This window comes from Dermacentor albipictus, unplaced genomic scaffold (genome assembly GCF_038994185.2).
Source record: "Dermacentor albipictus isolate Rhodes 1998 colony unplaced genomic scaffold, USDA_Dalb.pri_finalv2 scaffold_24, whole genome shotgun sequence".
Taxonomy (NCBI): domain Eukaryota; kingdom Metazoa; phylum Arthropoda; class Arachnida; order Ixodida; family Ixodidae; genus Dermacentor; species Dermacentor albipictus.
Window position 1 is genome coordinate 2,423,687 of NW_027225578.1, and position 18,886 is coordinate 2,442,572.

Genomic DNA, 18,886 nt, shown 5'->3' on the forward strand with positions numbered 1-18,886 from the left:
CGTTGTCGGCGGGTACTTTTAAACCTTTTCCGCCACAGGGCTGACGAGGTGCCCTGCTCTATGTTCCAAATCTGTCCAGAAGGTGAAATTACACAATTTCTTCATATTGTCAATTTTCGTTCATTTTTTTGCGTAAAGATTTTTTCTGATTTTAAGTAGTAACCGGCATTTTCTCATACCACCCGAATCTTGGCCAATCCCCCGCAGTGGGTACGCGCCATCATAGAAGGACAAGGAAACGAAATGAAAACGAGGTACCTTGTTTAGCGGTGAGCAGCTGCGCAGCTACTACAAAGTCGACTACCAGAAACACCTTTTATTCATTAGCTCCACCTCACTTAAGTTTAGTGCATATAGTATGGGTCCCTGGCCACCGAGACATTCATATTAATGAAACAGCCGACTCCTTAGCACGAGCTTCTTTAGCAGGTCCTGCGCTATTTGTGCTGCCGGCAACTGCGCACATTACTGCAGCCAGATATCGGCAATTTTCTTTGTGCGAGGACAAAAAAGCTCTATCATTAGCAAAATCTTCAGATTTTTTACACTTAAATTATTCTTGGAACCGGCAATGGTGTCCTAACAGGAAATTTGAAGTTTCATTTACCAGGCTGCGTTGCCGTATTCCAACACTTAATTTTTTTTTTGCACAGATGTGGTCTGGCGGTATCCCCTCTATGATACCTCTGCAATGAACCAGAAACTATAGATCAGTTTTTATTATCATGTTGGTGGTTTTCTACTCATCGAAAACTATGTCTAGAAATTCGACTTCAAAATTTAGGATTACCTTTAAGCAGCACTGTTATACTCTCCCTTGGAGCAACAGTTTTGGGATATAGCCACAGGAACGTTTCCCTAGCCATTTATAATTTTCTATGTGGCACAAGAAGAATGCCTTGTTAATAGTTTTTAGTTTCAAGAATTGATTTATTTCTACTGCCATTTAGAACACCCAAAAGTAAAAGCACTAGTTCACAGTATAAATCTTACTATTATTATTCGTAATTTACCTTACTCAAGTTTAAGTATGTCCTCTTTTTTTAAACATTTTTATCAACGCAAGGCTTACTATAGTATTGATCAATACTTTATCTCATGTATTCATAGTTTATTTTGCATCTTTGATTATTTGTTTTCCTTTCTTTTTTCGTGTTATTTATTTATTATTCAATTTATTTTATTTTATTTATTGAATCATATTACCACCCGATTCGTGGCCTATCCCCCTCAGTGAGTTTGTGCCATTAACTGAGGCTTCATCATCTTCAGCAGCAGCAGCTGCGTTCTCTACCGTTCTCTGCGTGCTCTGCGTTCGACTGCCGCTTCCAGTGGAGCTGCCCTTGAGTCCCAGGCTTGCGACCAAGGACTGAGTAGCTGTTTTTTTTTATCGGCTTTCAACTATTTTGCTAGTCTCATTATTATTTAGCTAATCAGACCACGCAGATGCCATTTTCTTCACCACGGCCAGGGGCCTTCCCCTGGTCTGCTTCTATTCCTCCGCAGGAGTCACCTGTGGATCTGTTTCTACGCAACGGCATCACATCAGTTCCTGTGGCTCTTGTCCCAACCAAAGACGGAGTCATATGGATGAAGAACCCAAAAGCGATTCAGGCAGAATTGCGATTGGCGACGGCGCATTTCCAGAACATCGCTGAGGTCCGCCCGTTTGGCAGAGGTGGTGTCCTCTGCTTTTCTGCAGACCAGTCCTGTGTACAAGACCTTTTAAAGTGTTCGCTGTTTGCCGCCAATCCGGTGAGCGCATTTATTCCTTCGCACTTGGCATGTGTGAAAGGGCTTCTCCGCGGCGTCGACGTGAACAGGGCACCAATCGAAGTGTTAGAGATGTTTTCACCGGCGGGTGCAATTGCAGTCTATCGGTGTGGGCGTGTGTTCGAGAAAAACAGTATTCCCACTGAGTCTGTCATAGCCACATTTACAGGGACAATTCTACCATCAGAGATAAAGGCATGACTTCTAATCTACAGAGTGGAACTTCTGTCTTCTCGTCCCCTACAGTGTGTGAAATTCTGGCGCTACGGACACACCTTAAATGATGTAGATCTGCTCCCAGGTGCCGAATTTGTGGCGAAGAGCACAATTATAGTGAGTGCAAAAGCAAAAAAGAAACGTACTGCCTCTGCAGTGAAGCGCACTCTGCTTATTATCCTAACTGCTCAGCAAAGGCGCGGGAAATTCAAATTCTCGAAATCGTTGAACGAAGACGTTGTTCCCGTAGAAAAGCCGTAACTGAAATTCATGCTAGGACATAGGGATACGCTGGTGTCCCAGCCCGCCAGGCGACAGCAACGGATTCGTCTCTTTCCCTTTCTATTGCTGAGGCCATCGAAAGGGCAACGGAAAAAGCTATGAAGCGCCTAGCTGGAAACCTTTGTGAGTCCTTGGCACAAATTCTAACTAGCCAGATGGCACAGATATTCGAAACAACAACAGCACTTGGCATAACTTATCAAACAACTGACTGTCCACATCCTTCAAATGAAGAAGTAACCGCCAATTGCACGTCCCAAAATGCCAAAATTATAGGCCCATCCGTCGATGTCAACCAAAACCAATGCGCAGCCTTCAATAATAACATGCAGGGTGCAGATGAAATGAACATGGATCCTCGATTGTTAAAACGATGTAGATCCCCTTTGTCTAAAAAAGCTACGACTCTAAGTCGGTCAAAGACAAAAAAATATCTGAAAGACAGCATTACAAAGAAATATTTCTTAAAGGAAAGTATTTTAAGTAAGGCAGTTACTGTGTCCATACTTTCGCAACCGTAGGTCTCCTAAAAATTCTTTATTGGAATTGCCGATCAATTCACTCAGCAGCAATAGATTTATTGTATTTATCATCGAAATTCTCCCCGCATAATATTGCTTTGCAAGAAACATGGCTTTCAGGACATCAATCTTTTCAATTCAATAACTATAGATCTTTCCGACTGGACCGACCATCGTAGGGCGGAGGTTTAGCTTTCTTTATCATTAAGAAAATTTGCCTTAAGGCAAAGATTTCATATAAGCATATGTCTCCCGAAAGTGAAATTTTTGCATTACATATAACCATACCAGGGTGTCTGCCTTTCTCGTTAGTAAATTTATACTTTCCGGCGGGTGTGCAGAACACTCGATGTTTGGATTCAGCAGTGTCTTCATGGTGTGAAGACAAAATACTTGGAGATTTCAACTCCCGTCACACGCGCTGGGCCTTTCGAACTGACCAATGTGGCAAACGCTTGTGGGATTGGACAATAGATAATAATCTGTCTTGTCTGCACTCTAGAATTCCTACATATATTTGTAAACAGTCCCTCTCAGCATTGGATTTAAGTTTCGTAAGTTCGTCCTTCACTAGCTCATCCTGGACAGCCTTGGACTGTGCCACCAACAGTGACCACTTTCCAATAATGCTTGAAATTGCTTGCCCGACTACGCCATCATGCTCCCAGGTACGCGTATTTGTAGATTATAATAAATTTAAATCCGATATTAAGGTACATTTGGCTTCTTATTCTGAAGAGAATGAAGACACCAAGGCTATGAAACTTTGTGCGGTAACTAAAAGAACATACAAAAAGGCGGAATTTAGTGTTACATCTGCAAAGCAAACATCTTATAACCCTTGGTGGAATACAAACTGCACGCGAGACCACCGACGCCGACAGGCAGCTTGGAAGTAGCTCCTCTACAATCAGTGCCCCAAACATTTGTCTGATTACAAGTTTCACGCTGCCGTATTTAAACTTACAGTTGCTAAAGCTAAACAAGATAATAGGAAACACTATGATTTTCGTCCTAAATCAAAAAACAAGAAATTGTTGTTTAGATATATGAGATATCGGAAAATTCTGCCATCGCCAACTAATATTGATTATGTCAATCTGTCTCCTCATAAAATAAAAAGTCTCTTGAACTCCCTTCTAAAGGCTTGGAGAGTAGATTCACGTCATCGATGTCGTATAAATTGTAAAAATTAGCCCCATCATCATTGTTTACTGAAGTTACATTGCTTGAATTGGCTCAGGTGATTCGAAACTTACCTTTGTCAACCCCTGGTACTGAGGGAATTACCGTTTACATGATACAAATTTTATTTGATCTATCTCCTGGAGACCTTCTAAACGTTATTAACTATTCCTTACACAAACCCTGGATACCTTACTATTGGAAAGTAGCTAAAGTAATCCCGATACCTAAAGAACAAGGACTAGGTTATAACATAGAAAACACTAGACCTATTTCTCTTTCTTCTAATATATTCAAACTCATAGAGAGGTTTTTACAGCCGAATCTGGATGACGGATAATTTAATATTAAGTCGAAATCAAATAGGCTTCAGAGCTAATTGCTCAATATGGTGTGCCCATGCTGATTTAGACAGCCGCATCCATCTTGCCTGGAGAAGAAGAGAGTATTCTGCTTTGATGAAATTAGTTATAGCTAAAGCTTATGACAGCGTCGAATATTCAATTTTACTCGATATTCTGCACCGTCGTAATTTCCCCAGTTATATTACCGCGTGCTTAGCAGAATTTTTGCGATCAAGATATTTTATTGCTTCAAGGACAGATGTTCTTTGTCTAAATTCAGATAAACTCGCGGAGTTCCCCAAGGAGCAGTCCTATCCCCAATATTATTTAATATATTAATGAGCTCCATCCCCACTTGTCAGGACGTGCAAGTTTACGTGTATGCAGATGACATTGCATTCTCTGCGGCCGACACTGACATCAACACATTATACCAAAAATTACAAAGATACATGAGTATGCTAGAAGTATGGCTTCAGACAATTTGTATGTCAATAAATTTGAGCAAAAGCGCCATTTTAGATTTCTCGGTCATGGATCCGGTTTCAATGTCTATATCTTATAAGCAAGAACCCATATTTGGGAATATTTGGAAAATATTTGGGAATCACATGTAATAGAAAACTCAACTGGAGTACACACATAGAAAGTGTAGCGGGTAAGGCACAACGTCCTTTAGTTAGTCTGCGCAGAATCAGTAACCGACAATATGGACTACGTAGGGATTCACTGTTGATGGTTTATAAAATGTATATGCGCCCCATATTGGAATTTGGGTGTGTCCTGTTCTCAGGCGGCCCTGCTTATAAAATAAAGCCTCTGGTTCTTTTGGAGCGTGAGGCCCTACGCCTGTGCCTGGGACTCCCCAGGTTTTTGGCTATTGAGAAGAGGTTTATTGGCGGCTCCTAATGCGAAGGCACAGCGACCGGGAACGGCGAGGCAGCCCGAAGCACTGTCCAAAAAGACGCCAGCAATCAACAGCGCGAGCCGAGCCGAGCCGCGCGTTGGTGATGCGGCTGTGCCGCGAGGCGCGTCTTCTTCGTCACAATCTCTGCCCGGATAAAAAGAGCCATCCTGGCGCCTTAAGAATCAGGAAGCAGAGGGTCGTATTAGGGCTTGACACGTGAGACGTGGACAATGTCACGTCCACGCCAGCGCAAGTCTTCAGGTGATGACAGTGGCTCAATGAGAAAAATCACCGGGGATGGTTCCTCCAAGAATCGGTAACGCGCTTCGAATTTCGGGACGGGTTTCGAGGAAAGCTCCGACGTTTGGAAAGGGACCGACAGCCACACAAGAACGTCTGGAGCATAGCTGGTGTTTGGAAGCGTGTCGATGCGGTTTTCTTTCTGGCGCTGCTGTTCTCTGCCGTAAAGGAGCGCGCTAGCTGGCGGCATTCTGCGGCTTGTCGGGCTACGTCGGACACAGGTAGACACTCGGAGGCATCAGGGGTGCGTGTACACTCGCAGCCATGCAGGAGGAAGAAAGGTGAAAATCCTGTAGTGGCCTGGATCACGGTGTTGTACGCGAACGTGATGAATGGAAGGATGCGGTCCCAGTTACCATGATCAGATGCCACGTACATGGAGAGCATATCACCAAGTGTGCGGTTAAATCGCTCTGTGAGCCCGTTAGTCTGTGGATGGTATGCCGTGCTTGTCCGATGAATAATATGGCATTCCGAAGGAAACTTTCGACGACTTCGGAGAGGAAGGCGCGACCTCGATCTCGGAGGAGTTCTCGAAGTGCGCTGTGTCGAAGCACGAAGCGATGTATAGGACGAAAGAGGCTACATCCCGCGCTGTAGCACTTCGAAAAGCAGCAGTTTGGGCGTAGCGTTTAAAATGGTCAGCAGCAACTACGATCCACCGATTGCCGTCTGGCGTCGTAGGAAGCCGATCCACCGATTGCCGTCGTAGTATAGGTCTATGCCGACACGATCGAAAGGTGTGGCAAAGCACGGGAGCGGCTGCAAGGCACCAGAAGGGCGTAAAGGCGGCGATTTGCGGCGTTGAAAGTCATGAAAGCATCGAACAAACTTGTGTACAAAATTGTACATACCGCGCCAGTAGTAGCGGTGGCGAATTCGCTCGTACGTCTTGAAGACTCCGGCGTGGCCACACTGCGGATCGTTGTGGAAAGCGGCACATATTTGAGACCTTAAGCTGCGGGTAACCACCAGAAGCCACCTACGACCTTCAGGAGTGTAATTGCGTCGGAGCAGCAGCTGGTCACGAATGGCGAAATGAACTGCTTGGCGTCGGAGGGTTCGGGAGACAGGGATGTCGGACACAGGGACACAGGGACACAGGGACACAGAAGAGAACAGGAACACAGAAAAGAGAAGCGATCCACGGGTCACGACGCTGTGCGGTGGCAAAGGACTCCGTCCATGTCGAGAGATGACACGGAATGTGCGGAAGTAGTTCCGCAGGCCAAGTCTGGAGGTAAAGGTGAACGAGACAAGGCGTCTTCGTCGGAGTGTGTGCGTCCGCTGCGGTACACGACGCGAATATCGTACTCCTGGATGCGTAGTGCCCAACGGGCTAGGCGGCCCGTGGGACCTTTCAAGTTGGCGAGCCAACAAAGCGCGTGGTGATCTGTGACCGAGTCGAATGGGCACCCGTACAGGTATGGCCGGAACTTGCCAAATGCCCATACTAAAGCTAAGCACTCTTTTTCGGACACGCTGTAATTGGCCTCAGGCTTCGTCAGCGTGCGACTCGCATACGCGACCTCGTATTCGGGGTAGCCGGGCTTTCGTTGGGCGAGGACGGCGCCGAGACCGACCCCGCTGGCATCTGTATGTACTTCAGTTGCAGCTGATGGGTCGAAATGGCGAAGAATAGGTGGGGAGGTGAGAAGATGACGCAGCGTAGCAAAGGCGGAATAACAAGCAGGGGACCAGCTGGAGAGGGCGGCGTCACCGCGTAGGAGCTGAGTCAATGGCGCCATGATCGATGCGAAATTCCGAACAAAGCGCCAGAAATATGAGCATAGGCCCACAAAGCTTCGAAGTTCTTTGATGGTCTGATGCTTCGGAAACTCCGCGACTGCTCGAAGTTTTGCAGGATGGGGTAGAACGACGAGCTTGGACACAACGTGGCCTAAAAATTTGAGGCTTATCAAGGTTAGCTTAGTGGATCTTCGCATCCACTGGGCTTAACCTTAGCGTATCCTTAGCGTTTGGAGGCATCTTGACCGCATACACGCCCGGCGCAATGACCCTGGCGCGGTTGCGGGCACAGAGACTGACGCGACGGCGGGCGCACACCGCTTCATTCCTGGCGTGATGTCACATATCACGTGATGCAGCGATGGTGGCGCCGCCGCCGCGTCGCGCGCGACAGCGCGAACCGAAGCGTGGAGGCCTCCGCCGGGCGACGTCCGACGACGCGATATGAGGCCCCATCTGCAGCCGGTGTGACGTCATTGCGTCACGTCATGTCACGTGACCTATTGAAGGTCATTTGAAGTTCAATGGTGGCCACCGCCGGGAGGCGACCGACGGCGCGATATGAGGCCCCATCTGCAGCCTGTGTGACGTCATTACGTGACGTCATGTCACGTGACCCCACTTCAGGGTCAATGGTGGCCACCGCCGGGCGTCGCGCGAAGGCCCGAAACCTACGTTAATATGCTTCGCATAAAAATGGTAAGCTCTCGCACGGCGAAGTGGCACTTCTTGGGGTTGAATTGAAGGCCAGCGTTCGTTAGACAGGTCAAAGCATGTCTGAGGCGGATCACGTGAGTAGGGAAATCAGGCGAGAAAACCACGACATCGTCGAGATAACACAGACATATAGACCACTTGAGGCCACGCAGCGTGTTGTCCATGAGTCGTTCAAAGGTGACGGGGGTGTTACAAAGCCCGAAAGGCATCACCTTAAATTCATATATGCCGTCAGGCGTAACGAATGCAGTTTTCTGGCGATCGGCCGCAGCCATCAGGACTTGTCAGTACCCTGAACGCAAGTCAAGGGACGAGAAGAATTCTACTCCCTGAAGACTGTCGAGGGCATCGTCGATGCGCGGCAAAATATAGACGTCTTTGCGCGTTACCTTATTTAACCGACGGTAGTCGACGCAAAAGCGAATAGACCCATCCTTCTTGCGAACGAGAACGAGAGGAGATGCCCAGGGACTGTGCGAAGGTTGAATAACATCACGGTGCGGCATATCTTCGACTTGGGTGGTATTGACACAACGCTCTTCGGCAGAGACGCGGTACGATCGTTGACGTAACGGCTCATGTGAACCGGTGTCATTGTAGTGCTGCACTTCCGACGTGCGGCCCAGGTGAGGTTGTGAAACGTCGAATGAACTTTTAAATTTGTGCAGGAGATCAAGAAGGTCGGCGCGTTCGGCAGGTGTGAGGGTATCGGCGATTGCATTCGAGAACGCATCCCTGGACGTTTTCTCCAGTGTGGAAATCGAAGATGCTTCCCCGGAGTCAACATCAAAAGAGTCTCCGGGGACGTCAACCAAAGACGAAGAGTCGAGGAGTTCCACGAGTCCAAGGCATTCACCAACGAGCAACGAAATAGGCGCATTGTAAAGGCATATATTGCTGCAGCCGCCAGCCATGTCAAGCGTCGTGAAGGGTAGTAGGAGCGATTTACGGCTCATGAAGATGTCGGACGGCGTGAAGAGGACCGTTACATCAGCGACGGCATCGCAAGGGACGGGTACGAGGGTGAAGGAGCCGGGTGGAATATCGGTGTCCTTGCGCACGGTAAGGTTGGAAGGGCGGTCACTACTTTCGTCCAAGGGTGTGTCACAAGGGGAAAATTTAACTTCGGCGCGTGTGCAGTCGATCACAGCTTTATGATGGGTTAAGAAGTCCCATCCGAGGATGACGTTATGCGAGCAGGTGGGAAGAACAATACACTCGACGATGTAAACAATGCCGTCAATGAGCACACGTACAGTACAGGCTGCGTGCGGAGTGACGTGCTGCGCGCTTTTTTTAAATAATGCTACTTTATTGGCACTTGCCGTACGATGTGATAGTCCAGAAAGCGGCGTGGTCACCTTGCGCAGTGAACGACACAGTTTGGCGGCTATCACAGAAACGGCTGCGCCGGTATCCACGAGAGCGAATGCAGGAACTACACAAATTTCGACCATGTTAGCAGGACAGGCGCTAGGACTTAGACTGTTCGAATGTGGCGCAGTTATTGCCTCTTGAACTGCGACGTTCAGTTTTCCTGCTCAGGTGGTGCGGGTCGCCGACGCATTGGGGAGAGCGAGCGTCGGCGACGGGATTGCGAGCGACGCGAAGGAAATTCTGGGATGTCAGCACGAGCGTACGGTTGGGGGAAAGGACCGGCGTATTGGCGAAATGGCTGGCTGCCGTACTGGAAGGGCCGAGAAGCGTCGCTGAACGCTTGAGGGCGACGGCAGCAATATCGGGCGACGTGTACGGGAGTGCAGCAAGAATAACAGATGGGACGATTGTCAGGTGTCCTCCAAGAATTAGCTCGCGGTGCGGTCCAAGATGCAGCATGGGGTTCCGGTGGCACCGGTTGGGACTGGGTCGCGAAAGACGCCGGTGGAAGCCTGCGTATTGCCTGCGCGTACGTAAGAGGCGCGGCCACAGGCAGGACTGGTTGAGCATAGGTGAGAGGCGTGGCGACAGGCTGCACTGTCAGCCTAACTTGAGTGACATCTTCGGAAAAGAGGGTGCGGAGCGTGTTTGGAAGACGGGAGGTGGGCTCCTGAGTGAAGGGGACTAAAGAAAGTCGGTGGGCAACTTCCTCACGCGCGAAGTCCTTGACCTGCTGAAAGAATGAGGATGGGTCGAACATGTTGTCAAGGCTCGACAACAAGTCGTCGCTTTCGAGAGCACGCCGAGTCGAAGCGCGTTGCTTCCTTAACTCATCGTAACTTTGGCATCGGCTGACGACTTCAGACACAGTGCGCGGATTCCTGGCTAGGAGCATCTGGAACGCGCCGTCATCGATGCCTTTCAGTATATGGTGAATTCGCTCAGCTTCGGACATTGCGGCGTTGACTCGTTTACAAAGGTCCACGTCGTCTTCAATGTAGCTCGTGAACGTTTCTGCCGTCTGCGGTGCTTGGGCACGCAAGAGTTCAGCGCGCAGCTTGCGAACAGCGGATCTTCCGAACACTTCTGTAAAGGTTGTATTGAAGACTGACCGTGTGGGTACGTCACTTTCGTGGTTGTGGAAACAGAGTTGGGCAACACCAGCCGGATAAAAGATGACGCGGGTTAACTTGGCTGGATCCTCCCAGTTGTCGTGCACGCTCACCCGTTCATATGACGCAAACTAGTCTTCTACGTCTTCGTCGTCTGCACCGCTGAAGATCTTGGGGTCCCGTTATCGTGGAACGCCGGTGCAGGTGACGGACTGTGGCGTCGACGCCGTTTGGGATAAGCTGTCGGTCATGACGGGCGGTAGCGTTCTTGATCACAGCACCAGGGTTTCAAGCGACGGGGTTTGAGTCCCAGAACCTCCACCAATTGAGAAGAGCTTTATTGGTGGCTCCTAATGCGAAGGCACAGCGACCGGGAACGGCGACGCAGCCCGAAGCACTGTCCAAAAAAGACGCAAACAATCAACAGCGTTAGCCGAGCCGAGCCGCGCGTTGGCAATGCGGCTGTACAGCGAGGCGCATCTTCTTCTTCACACTATTAATGTTATCTATCAAGAAGTGCGCCTAATGTGACGTTTCGCCTCCGACGTGCGGTATAGCCGGTGCGGATGCAACGGACGCCGGGGCTTCTTTCACCGCGGCGGACATTTTGGCCAGTTCAGCGCTGCCCCAACACCTCCTGCTAAGCGCGTCCAGGCATGTTTCAATGCCACGTGTCTTCGGGTGTGTGTGTGTGTGCATGTTGGTACCCACGCTTGTCAAAGCGCGGCAGCCGGGGAGAGGAGCTCCCCAACTGTGAAGCGAGGAGGTCTGACCGGCGCCGGCCCGGCGGATACTTGTCACTTGTCACAACGTGTCCGTGCGCCGCCGTCACGTGCGCGTCTTCCGAGCCATTCCTTCTTGCCCTCGACTCCGAGAGTATAAAAGCAGCTGGCCCCGGACGCCAAGAGAGAAGCTTCGATTTATTCAGTCGAGTAACGTGGTCTCCCGTTTCTCCACTTAGGTAGACCTGACTGGCCGCTCTTTTGCGATGCTAGAATAAACGGGTTGTTCTGTTAGCAGTGGACCCATCCTATGCCAGGACCTTCGGATGCTTCCAGCTGTGCCCCAGGCTGCCAGGCCAACGCTACCCTTGGAGCTTGCGACCCATTTGCAACACTACCAACATTGCCCTGCAGATTTCGCATCTTAACAATTCAAGCATTTCTGAAATATTACAGCTTGCCGCTTATACGATCCGAATGCGCCTTTATTATTGATCCAAATTCCTTATTTCTTGCTCATTGGCCACGTTTTCACACTTCACCGAATATATTTGTACAAAAAGAACAAGACAGCCTGAATGTGAACATTCGAGAGGTAATTCCGTGAACCGAATCACATCAGAATAATAAGATAGATTGTGATGACATTTTCCGCCCAAACTCTAAGTTTCAATCAGCCACTTTTTAAAATAACCTGTTGCAAGATTACCTTGCCCACGTGCAAACAAATAACGTAATAGCTACAGACGTTTCAGTGACCAACGAAAAGGCGGGCGTAGGCATTTTCTCGCTTCCTCTTGGCCGGTCATTCTCCTTGAGACTGCGAGATTTCATGCCCGTTTTTGAAGCCGAACTTCTAGCAGTTATTTTAGCGCCTCGGAAACTCGCGTCGAACTCAATAAGTGCGGTTATTATAACAGATTCCCTTTCGGTCTGTACTTCGCTTACAGCTTCATCCAATTTGGCACCTCTAAAGACGCTTCTGCCATTTGTTCCTCCACAATTGAATTCTCTAAAAATATTATGGTTACGTGGCCATTGTGGCTTACATTCAAATGAAATGGCAAATTCATTAGCGCGAGCATCCCTGAGTGGACCTATATTGCCTGTTCTTCCTTTGGTGGCACACATAACAGCAATAAAAAATATTCAGTTCATAGAGATGTCAGTGGATCAATAACAACATGGACAGAATATCAGCACCTCAAATTTCCGTGGAATATCCAATGGTGTCCATCAAGACAATCAGAAGTAGCGATCACGAGATTACGCTGCCGTGTCCCTCCATTAAACCTATATTTACACAGGACTGGTCTGACGCTATCGCCTCTGTGTCCATACTGCCAAGAAACAGAATCACTAGATCATTATTTTTTTGGTATGTCGACGATACAAATTGTTAAGAAAAAGACATCTAGAACTTCCGCTTGCTAAATTAGGGTTAATGTTATCATCAGAAATCATACTATCTTTCGGTGCGTCAGCTATAAAGGTCAGCCACAGGGACGTATTTGATGCCGTTTGTGGTTACATACAGTCAACAAAACGAATAACTTCTTTATTTTTGTCTTGTAATTTGTTTGTTTTTGTATGTTTCCTTATCTCTCTTTCTTATTTTTTTTTCCTCATCGAATGAGTAGCACTTCAAAAGTATAGGTAATCGTTTCAGCACGCAATTCTCGGCCAATCCCCCAGTGTGGGTATGAGCCATAACATGAGGCCATCATCAATTTTTCTTCTTCTTCTTCTTCTTGCGCGCTGTTTCCTAAGACGAGGTCCTCGTCCATTTTTCAGCTCAAAACACTTCGGAGATCAGCATGGTGGACGCGCTTTCCTTGACATCAGTCCCGGACGGCGGCGTCAACGTTCGAGCGATGTCCGCTAAAGAGCTATACATCACCCTGGCCGTCTGCGCCTTCTTCGCCACCGTCTTGGTCATCTTGTGGTTGCACGTGGATTCCATGAATGTGACGGCCGCCAGTGGCCTCCCGCAGATTCCAAACTCTCCGCATGGTGTTCACCGAGGTCAGCGACACGCACGCCAGACCCACGGTACCTCATCAGGCAGCCTCACGCAAAGACCCAAGCTGTCTCGATGACTGTGTGCGGATGGTAGTACTGTTATTTTCTTTTTTTTTGCGGATGGACAACAGTGTCCGCTGCTCCACAGTTTAGTTTCTTGTTGTTTTTTTTTTGTTCGCAAATGGTCTTTTTACTACCTAGCAGTGATGCAACGCAAATGAGCCCATCGACGACTGTTCAAAAGCACTGTTCTTGACTCTAGTGGGAAAAAAGAAAGAAGATAAAGCACATCGCTGCGTACTTGATTTAGCGTTTGTATTCCGTTTTGTGTTTTGCATCATGGGGGTCTGACACTTCAGTGTTCAGGCATTTACTACTTACTAATATGCTATATTATGCCTAAATACATAACTACGCACGTGATTATGTCGGGTTGCGGTGCGATATGGTGTCTCACGACTTTGGCAGCCTATCGGCTGCAGAAACTCGTATCAGGAGAACCAGCTAATTTTACCCACGGGTTCAAGATATACCGCAGCACCATAGGCGTGGGCGCAACCAAAAGCTTGCTGTCGCCAATGCTTTGGATCAAGGCACTTTGACAAACAAGTATGTTTGTTTTATTCAAACTATGTAGTTAGTCAAGAATAAATCACCTACGCTCACAAATAATGATTACAGCTCAAAGTTTTCGAAAAATATGTTATATCAGGACGTGTTCGAATAAGAAATAGTTCACCACCTATGGCACAATAACTTTGTTCTCCATAGAAAACAACGACCGCAAGATATCAAAGACGAAAAAAACACATCGCGACTAATCGGACGAACTCAATTAAATGCAGGACTACTATACTTCGTTCCATACTCAGCTGGCGACGCTACGGAAGCTATGCAAGTAGTGCGGTCATATAAGTCTCTCGCCGCGCTCGCGTACAGGCGATTTCGACCTGCGACGGTTTCTACAAAATAAATGCTTCGGACCTTCCAACTCGTGGACGCAAGCTTACGTGAAATAATGTATCATTTGTGAACATTTCTGCTTCGAGCACGTGCGACACACTCTCTGAACAATGACACCTGTCCGACGGTGTACACAATACGTGGATTCTTTAAAGCTACATAGGTAGCTAAACTCAAGTTTTTCCTTCCAAAAGAACTAATCAGTTAGCACTCTGTGCATGAACGTCTCTCGTCTTCATTACTGACCCAACTGCCTAATCACGGAGCTCTGGAAGCGTACATCGAAATTGGGGATTATCTGTGAAAATGGTAATTACTCTCGTATTTTTGTACTCACGCATTAAAATAAAGAAAAATCGTGCACTGTTTAATAAATTAATTGGACGAAATGTGCTGCGGAAATACAAAGCCATCCAATATATTTGATATTTTCATTTCATGCCTATAGCCAGGAAGTTTGTACAAAGGAACGACTGTGTATTATTACATCAAGTGCTTACAGTATTTCCCCTACATGTGGAGAAGCCAGTTTAACACTGAAATGACTCACACTTCGGCTCAGTTAGGTTATATGATATGTTAGTTATAACTTATTTACTTATTTGATAAAAAATACAACCTATTTAGTTGCATGATAAAGCAAAATGTGCATGACTAATAGGAACACATGTTGGAGGACGAAATTACTATTAATTTTTGTAAATGAAACTGTGTTTAACATATGAACAGCGTACTTGTATTCTCTAACAGATGGAAAATTCAAATTAATCAGGTGCATCAAAGTTTGCCTTGGGAGTATTATGAAGTACACTTTCAGTTTTCTTTCTTGCAATTTATGACTTATGACGGTTAATCCTACTCTGACTCAATTACCTGTTTTACGTATAGGCTACTGACACTGCACAGACTAAATTTTTTGTCAGAACAAGGAACAAGTAGAGTGCGGCTCATCAACACATCGGGATAATAAGGCTCCATATGTGGATCAGTTTCTCGCCATGGGTAATACCAGAGCCACTATCTTGTAAATATGTGTCCTGCTTCGAAGCATGTGCGCTGACCGCGAACTGATTGTCTGCGCTTTCTGTGCAGCCACCGAAGTGATTGAAAGAAAAAAAAAAACTTTCGCTGTTTAAGGAGTTAAACCTTTCGATGCCATCAGCCAGAAATTTACGCAGAGAACGCGCTCGTCCGGCACCTCACAGGTCGCAAGCATCATGTCAAGGTCGGTATTACCCTTTTATCGGTTAGTCACGTCCGGAAAATGACGTCATTTTGGAATGACGGGCATGCCGCTCTTATCATTATCTGAAATGACAACTCGCGCCCAACGTACCGGGCTTCGTCATGAAGCTGTGATGGTTCATTCTTAAGAAACGATATTTATACTTGTTCCGCAACCTAATTTGCGCCATGTAGGCAGATTAAAAAGAAAGGTCATAAGTCAGGCGGTGTTACCCAGCCGGAAGCAACTATGCCTGAAAACGATGGACCTGTACAGTCACGTTCTTTTGGAAGCGATGATAACGTTGTAATTTAACACACAACAGAACTTCATACACAGCGTTCTTCCCAATAGCATAACAGAGGGCTAATAAGTGCTAATATTATTAAACTTATACCTTTTTATCAGAGACATTTTCAGATGACTTTAATGTATGCAATATGGCGCTCTGCATTTTCCACCGGGACATTGCGCATTGTACCTTGGCATACTATCGCGCTCAGTATCGGCTACAACGCGCGACCGCTTTGCCGCGTGCTTTCCCGTTGTAGCTTATACTGAGCGCAATAGTACGTGATGCAATAATCGCAGTCAGCCTTTCTCACGTATGCAGCATCACTAATCACATCTACCATGGCCTCGGCTACATCCCAACAAGCAACCGCCTATACCTCTTCCCATTGCTCAAGACCCGATATAGCGTAAGACAGGCCGAAATTCGAATAGGAATGCGCAGAATGGAATTTGTATGGAATCTTCAGCGACATAGAACGCATGTAATACACTACAGTTTGTCCAGAATTGGACAACAAAATTAATTTACACTGAATATTATTTCATAATCAGTGTTACTAAACAAAAAACTTGCTGAGATTCTATCGCTAGATTTGCGTCATGAAGTCGCCTAGCCATGTATAAGCAGTACTATTCTACGCTCGAATATTCCATCATGAAGAGTTCGGCGCTTGTCATCACATATAAACTAAAAAGCAGCCTCGCCTTCAGCTTACGGACCGCAGAATCAGAAAAAAAAACTTTATATTTCTGCACCCTAGGCACGTAGCATGGTTTTCGGATTTACATCATGCATTACCCTAGACTAAACAGTAGCTTTGTATAGTTTTACTGGCGGCAGGCGTTAGCTACATTAAAAACGAACTTGTTCACTCAAGCGCGGCTGCGTAAACGTTTGACGGTGACTGGGCCATAGAGTGCCTGTTTTTTCCTTATTCTGCATTCATTTCCTTTAATGAATGGCCTTCCCGGCAATGTCACGCAGTGCTTACACGTTGCTATTTTTTCAGAAAGCCATCGCAAACATGATCTATTTATCATAACAACTCAATTCTTCTCTATTAAATCATTATTGGAACAAATTATGTATGATAAGTAGTTAAAGAAATAGAGGGTATTACAATTACCTATGAAATTTTACTCTAATGTCGCGACTACAAAACTTGGCGTGCTCATCTCGTGTAACTCGCGAAGCTTTCTGGGGAAATTAAACGGCGAAATTTACATGTCTTGCGGCCCCATGGAGGGAGAGAGAATGTGTAGCTTAGTGGGACCATATTAAAGGAACAGCTGCCATTGTGATTTTCACGCACAATGATGGACACTTTGATTGAATTTACAGGCAGTGGAGAAAATGATAAATGGTGCTCAGTAAGCGCTGGCGTGATCATGACAAAACCAGCGTACCGATATGGGTCGTAAACGATTCTAATAAGGGAACATTTCTAGCAAACCTTCACGGTCCTTTCTCTTCTTACTTCAATTCTTCAAGTATGTCAAATTTAGGGCAGAACAATATTCTCACAGAATTACGGAAAAATTGCACCAGTAATTATATCACGGTTATGTGACCTGCTCAGCAATAGAGTGAGTCAGGAACTGAACAGCAGAATACTACAGCATCTGTGGTGATTGTAGCCGCGGACAAGGTCTTCTTGCACAACTTTGTGGACACAAATAAAAAAGGGTGGTGGTGCCCAAAAAAACATGCACTCACCAAGAATAAAACAAAAATAAAGGGCATGGCTTTTGGGGCCCCGTGCGGCTTCCTTGATCACAAATAAGATACAAGCATGGGTGCGCGATTATTTAAGGGTGACGTGGCGGGAAGATTATCCCGCGTCCTGTTTATCGTGCGTCTAGTTGACTGAAGGCAATAAGATTCTAAAAGCACAAGGGTAGGTAAGTGTTTCTCCGCTGCGATGAAGGCTGCCAGTCATAATTAATGCTGTGTCCGGTTAGTTCGCGATGTTCCGCCAGAGCGTTCGCGGCTGTGCGGTCCTGGGCGACGTAATTCATGTACTGCTGCAGTCGCTGTTTAAAATTTCCGCTACCGCCCATGTACGGCACTTCACACTCCTTGCATTCTATCTTGTACATCACTCGCGGGTAGTCCGTGTGCTTCAAAGGGCCTATTGCGCGAACCAGCTTTTGGCCAAGTTTTCGGGAAGGCACGCGGGTGATTTGCACAACTATAGCCCTTAAAAATTCTTGCAAGGGCTTCGCTTGTTCCCACTTTGTACGATCCCGCATCACGCTTCACTGTTTCCTTCGCCGTTTCAGGGCGGGGCTTCGCTGATTTGCGCTCCCGCGTTGTGAGCAGTTGTAGAGGGTAACCATTGTTTAACAGGTCCCTTTTCACAACCTCGCAGCTTTTGCCTACGTTTCGTCGGGCTGGAGCAGACGCGGAACGGCCGGGAAAAGAGTCTTGCTGCGACGGATCGCTTTTGCCCAATTGGGCGAGTCGAGTCGAAGCGCAGGCACTTTCCCGTGTGCGTTCGCTTCCTATACACACTAGTCCTAAAGCCGCTTGAAGTTCTCTCTTCGAGGACATCCAGGAAGGGAATGCGCCTATTGGTTACCTCTTTGGCCGTGAAATTTATGCTCGGCTTGAAGGAATCTAGGTGCTCGAGGGAATGTGTTTTGTGCCGGCGACGGATAATACAGAAGGAGTCGTCGATATATCTAACAAAGAGCATTGGTCGCGCCCATAATGAAAACGAGGCGGCACTTTTCAGATCCTCGAGAGCAATATTGGCGTACACAGATGCACCTGTCGCTGTGCCGAATACCTGCTTCTAGTATTCCTTGTTAAAGACGAAGTACGTATTCTCAAGGGAAAAATTGTAGGATGCCTAAAGGGAAGCTGAAAGGTTGTCCAGAAAAAATGAGTGAAGAGCAGTATGACGTGGTTTTCAACCCTAAGAATTCGAATATCGCATCGAAATTGAGTGAAAGAAAGCGCAAAGATATTTTATTTCGACAAAACGTGCAGCAGCAGACACGCCCAGCTCGAGCGCCTCGTTTCCGCGTGTGATTGGTCGGGCGCCTCGTGACGTCAACAATGGTTCGGCTTGCAGACGATGAGTGAACGCGGCAGCCATCGCCTCGCTTGCAGCGCTGTCGCTGCCGCGTGCAAGGTCATTTGTAAGGGGTTTATACTTGCACATACTACAT

General features: G+C 47.1%; 1 long non-coding RNA gene across 1 annotated transcript; it reads left to right on the forward strand.

The window, feature by feature from the left end:
- Positions 1-1,251: 1,251 nt before the first annotated feature.
- Positions 1,252-13,532, forward strand: LOC135909101 (uncharacterized). Its single transcript, XR_010566574.1, has 2 exons — positions 1,252-1,373; positions 13,000-13,532. It is a non-coding gene; the product is annotated as an uncharacterized lncRNA (long non-coding RNA).
- Positions 13,533-18,886: the final 5,354 nt, after the last annotated feature.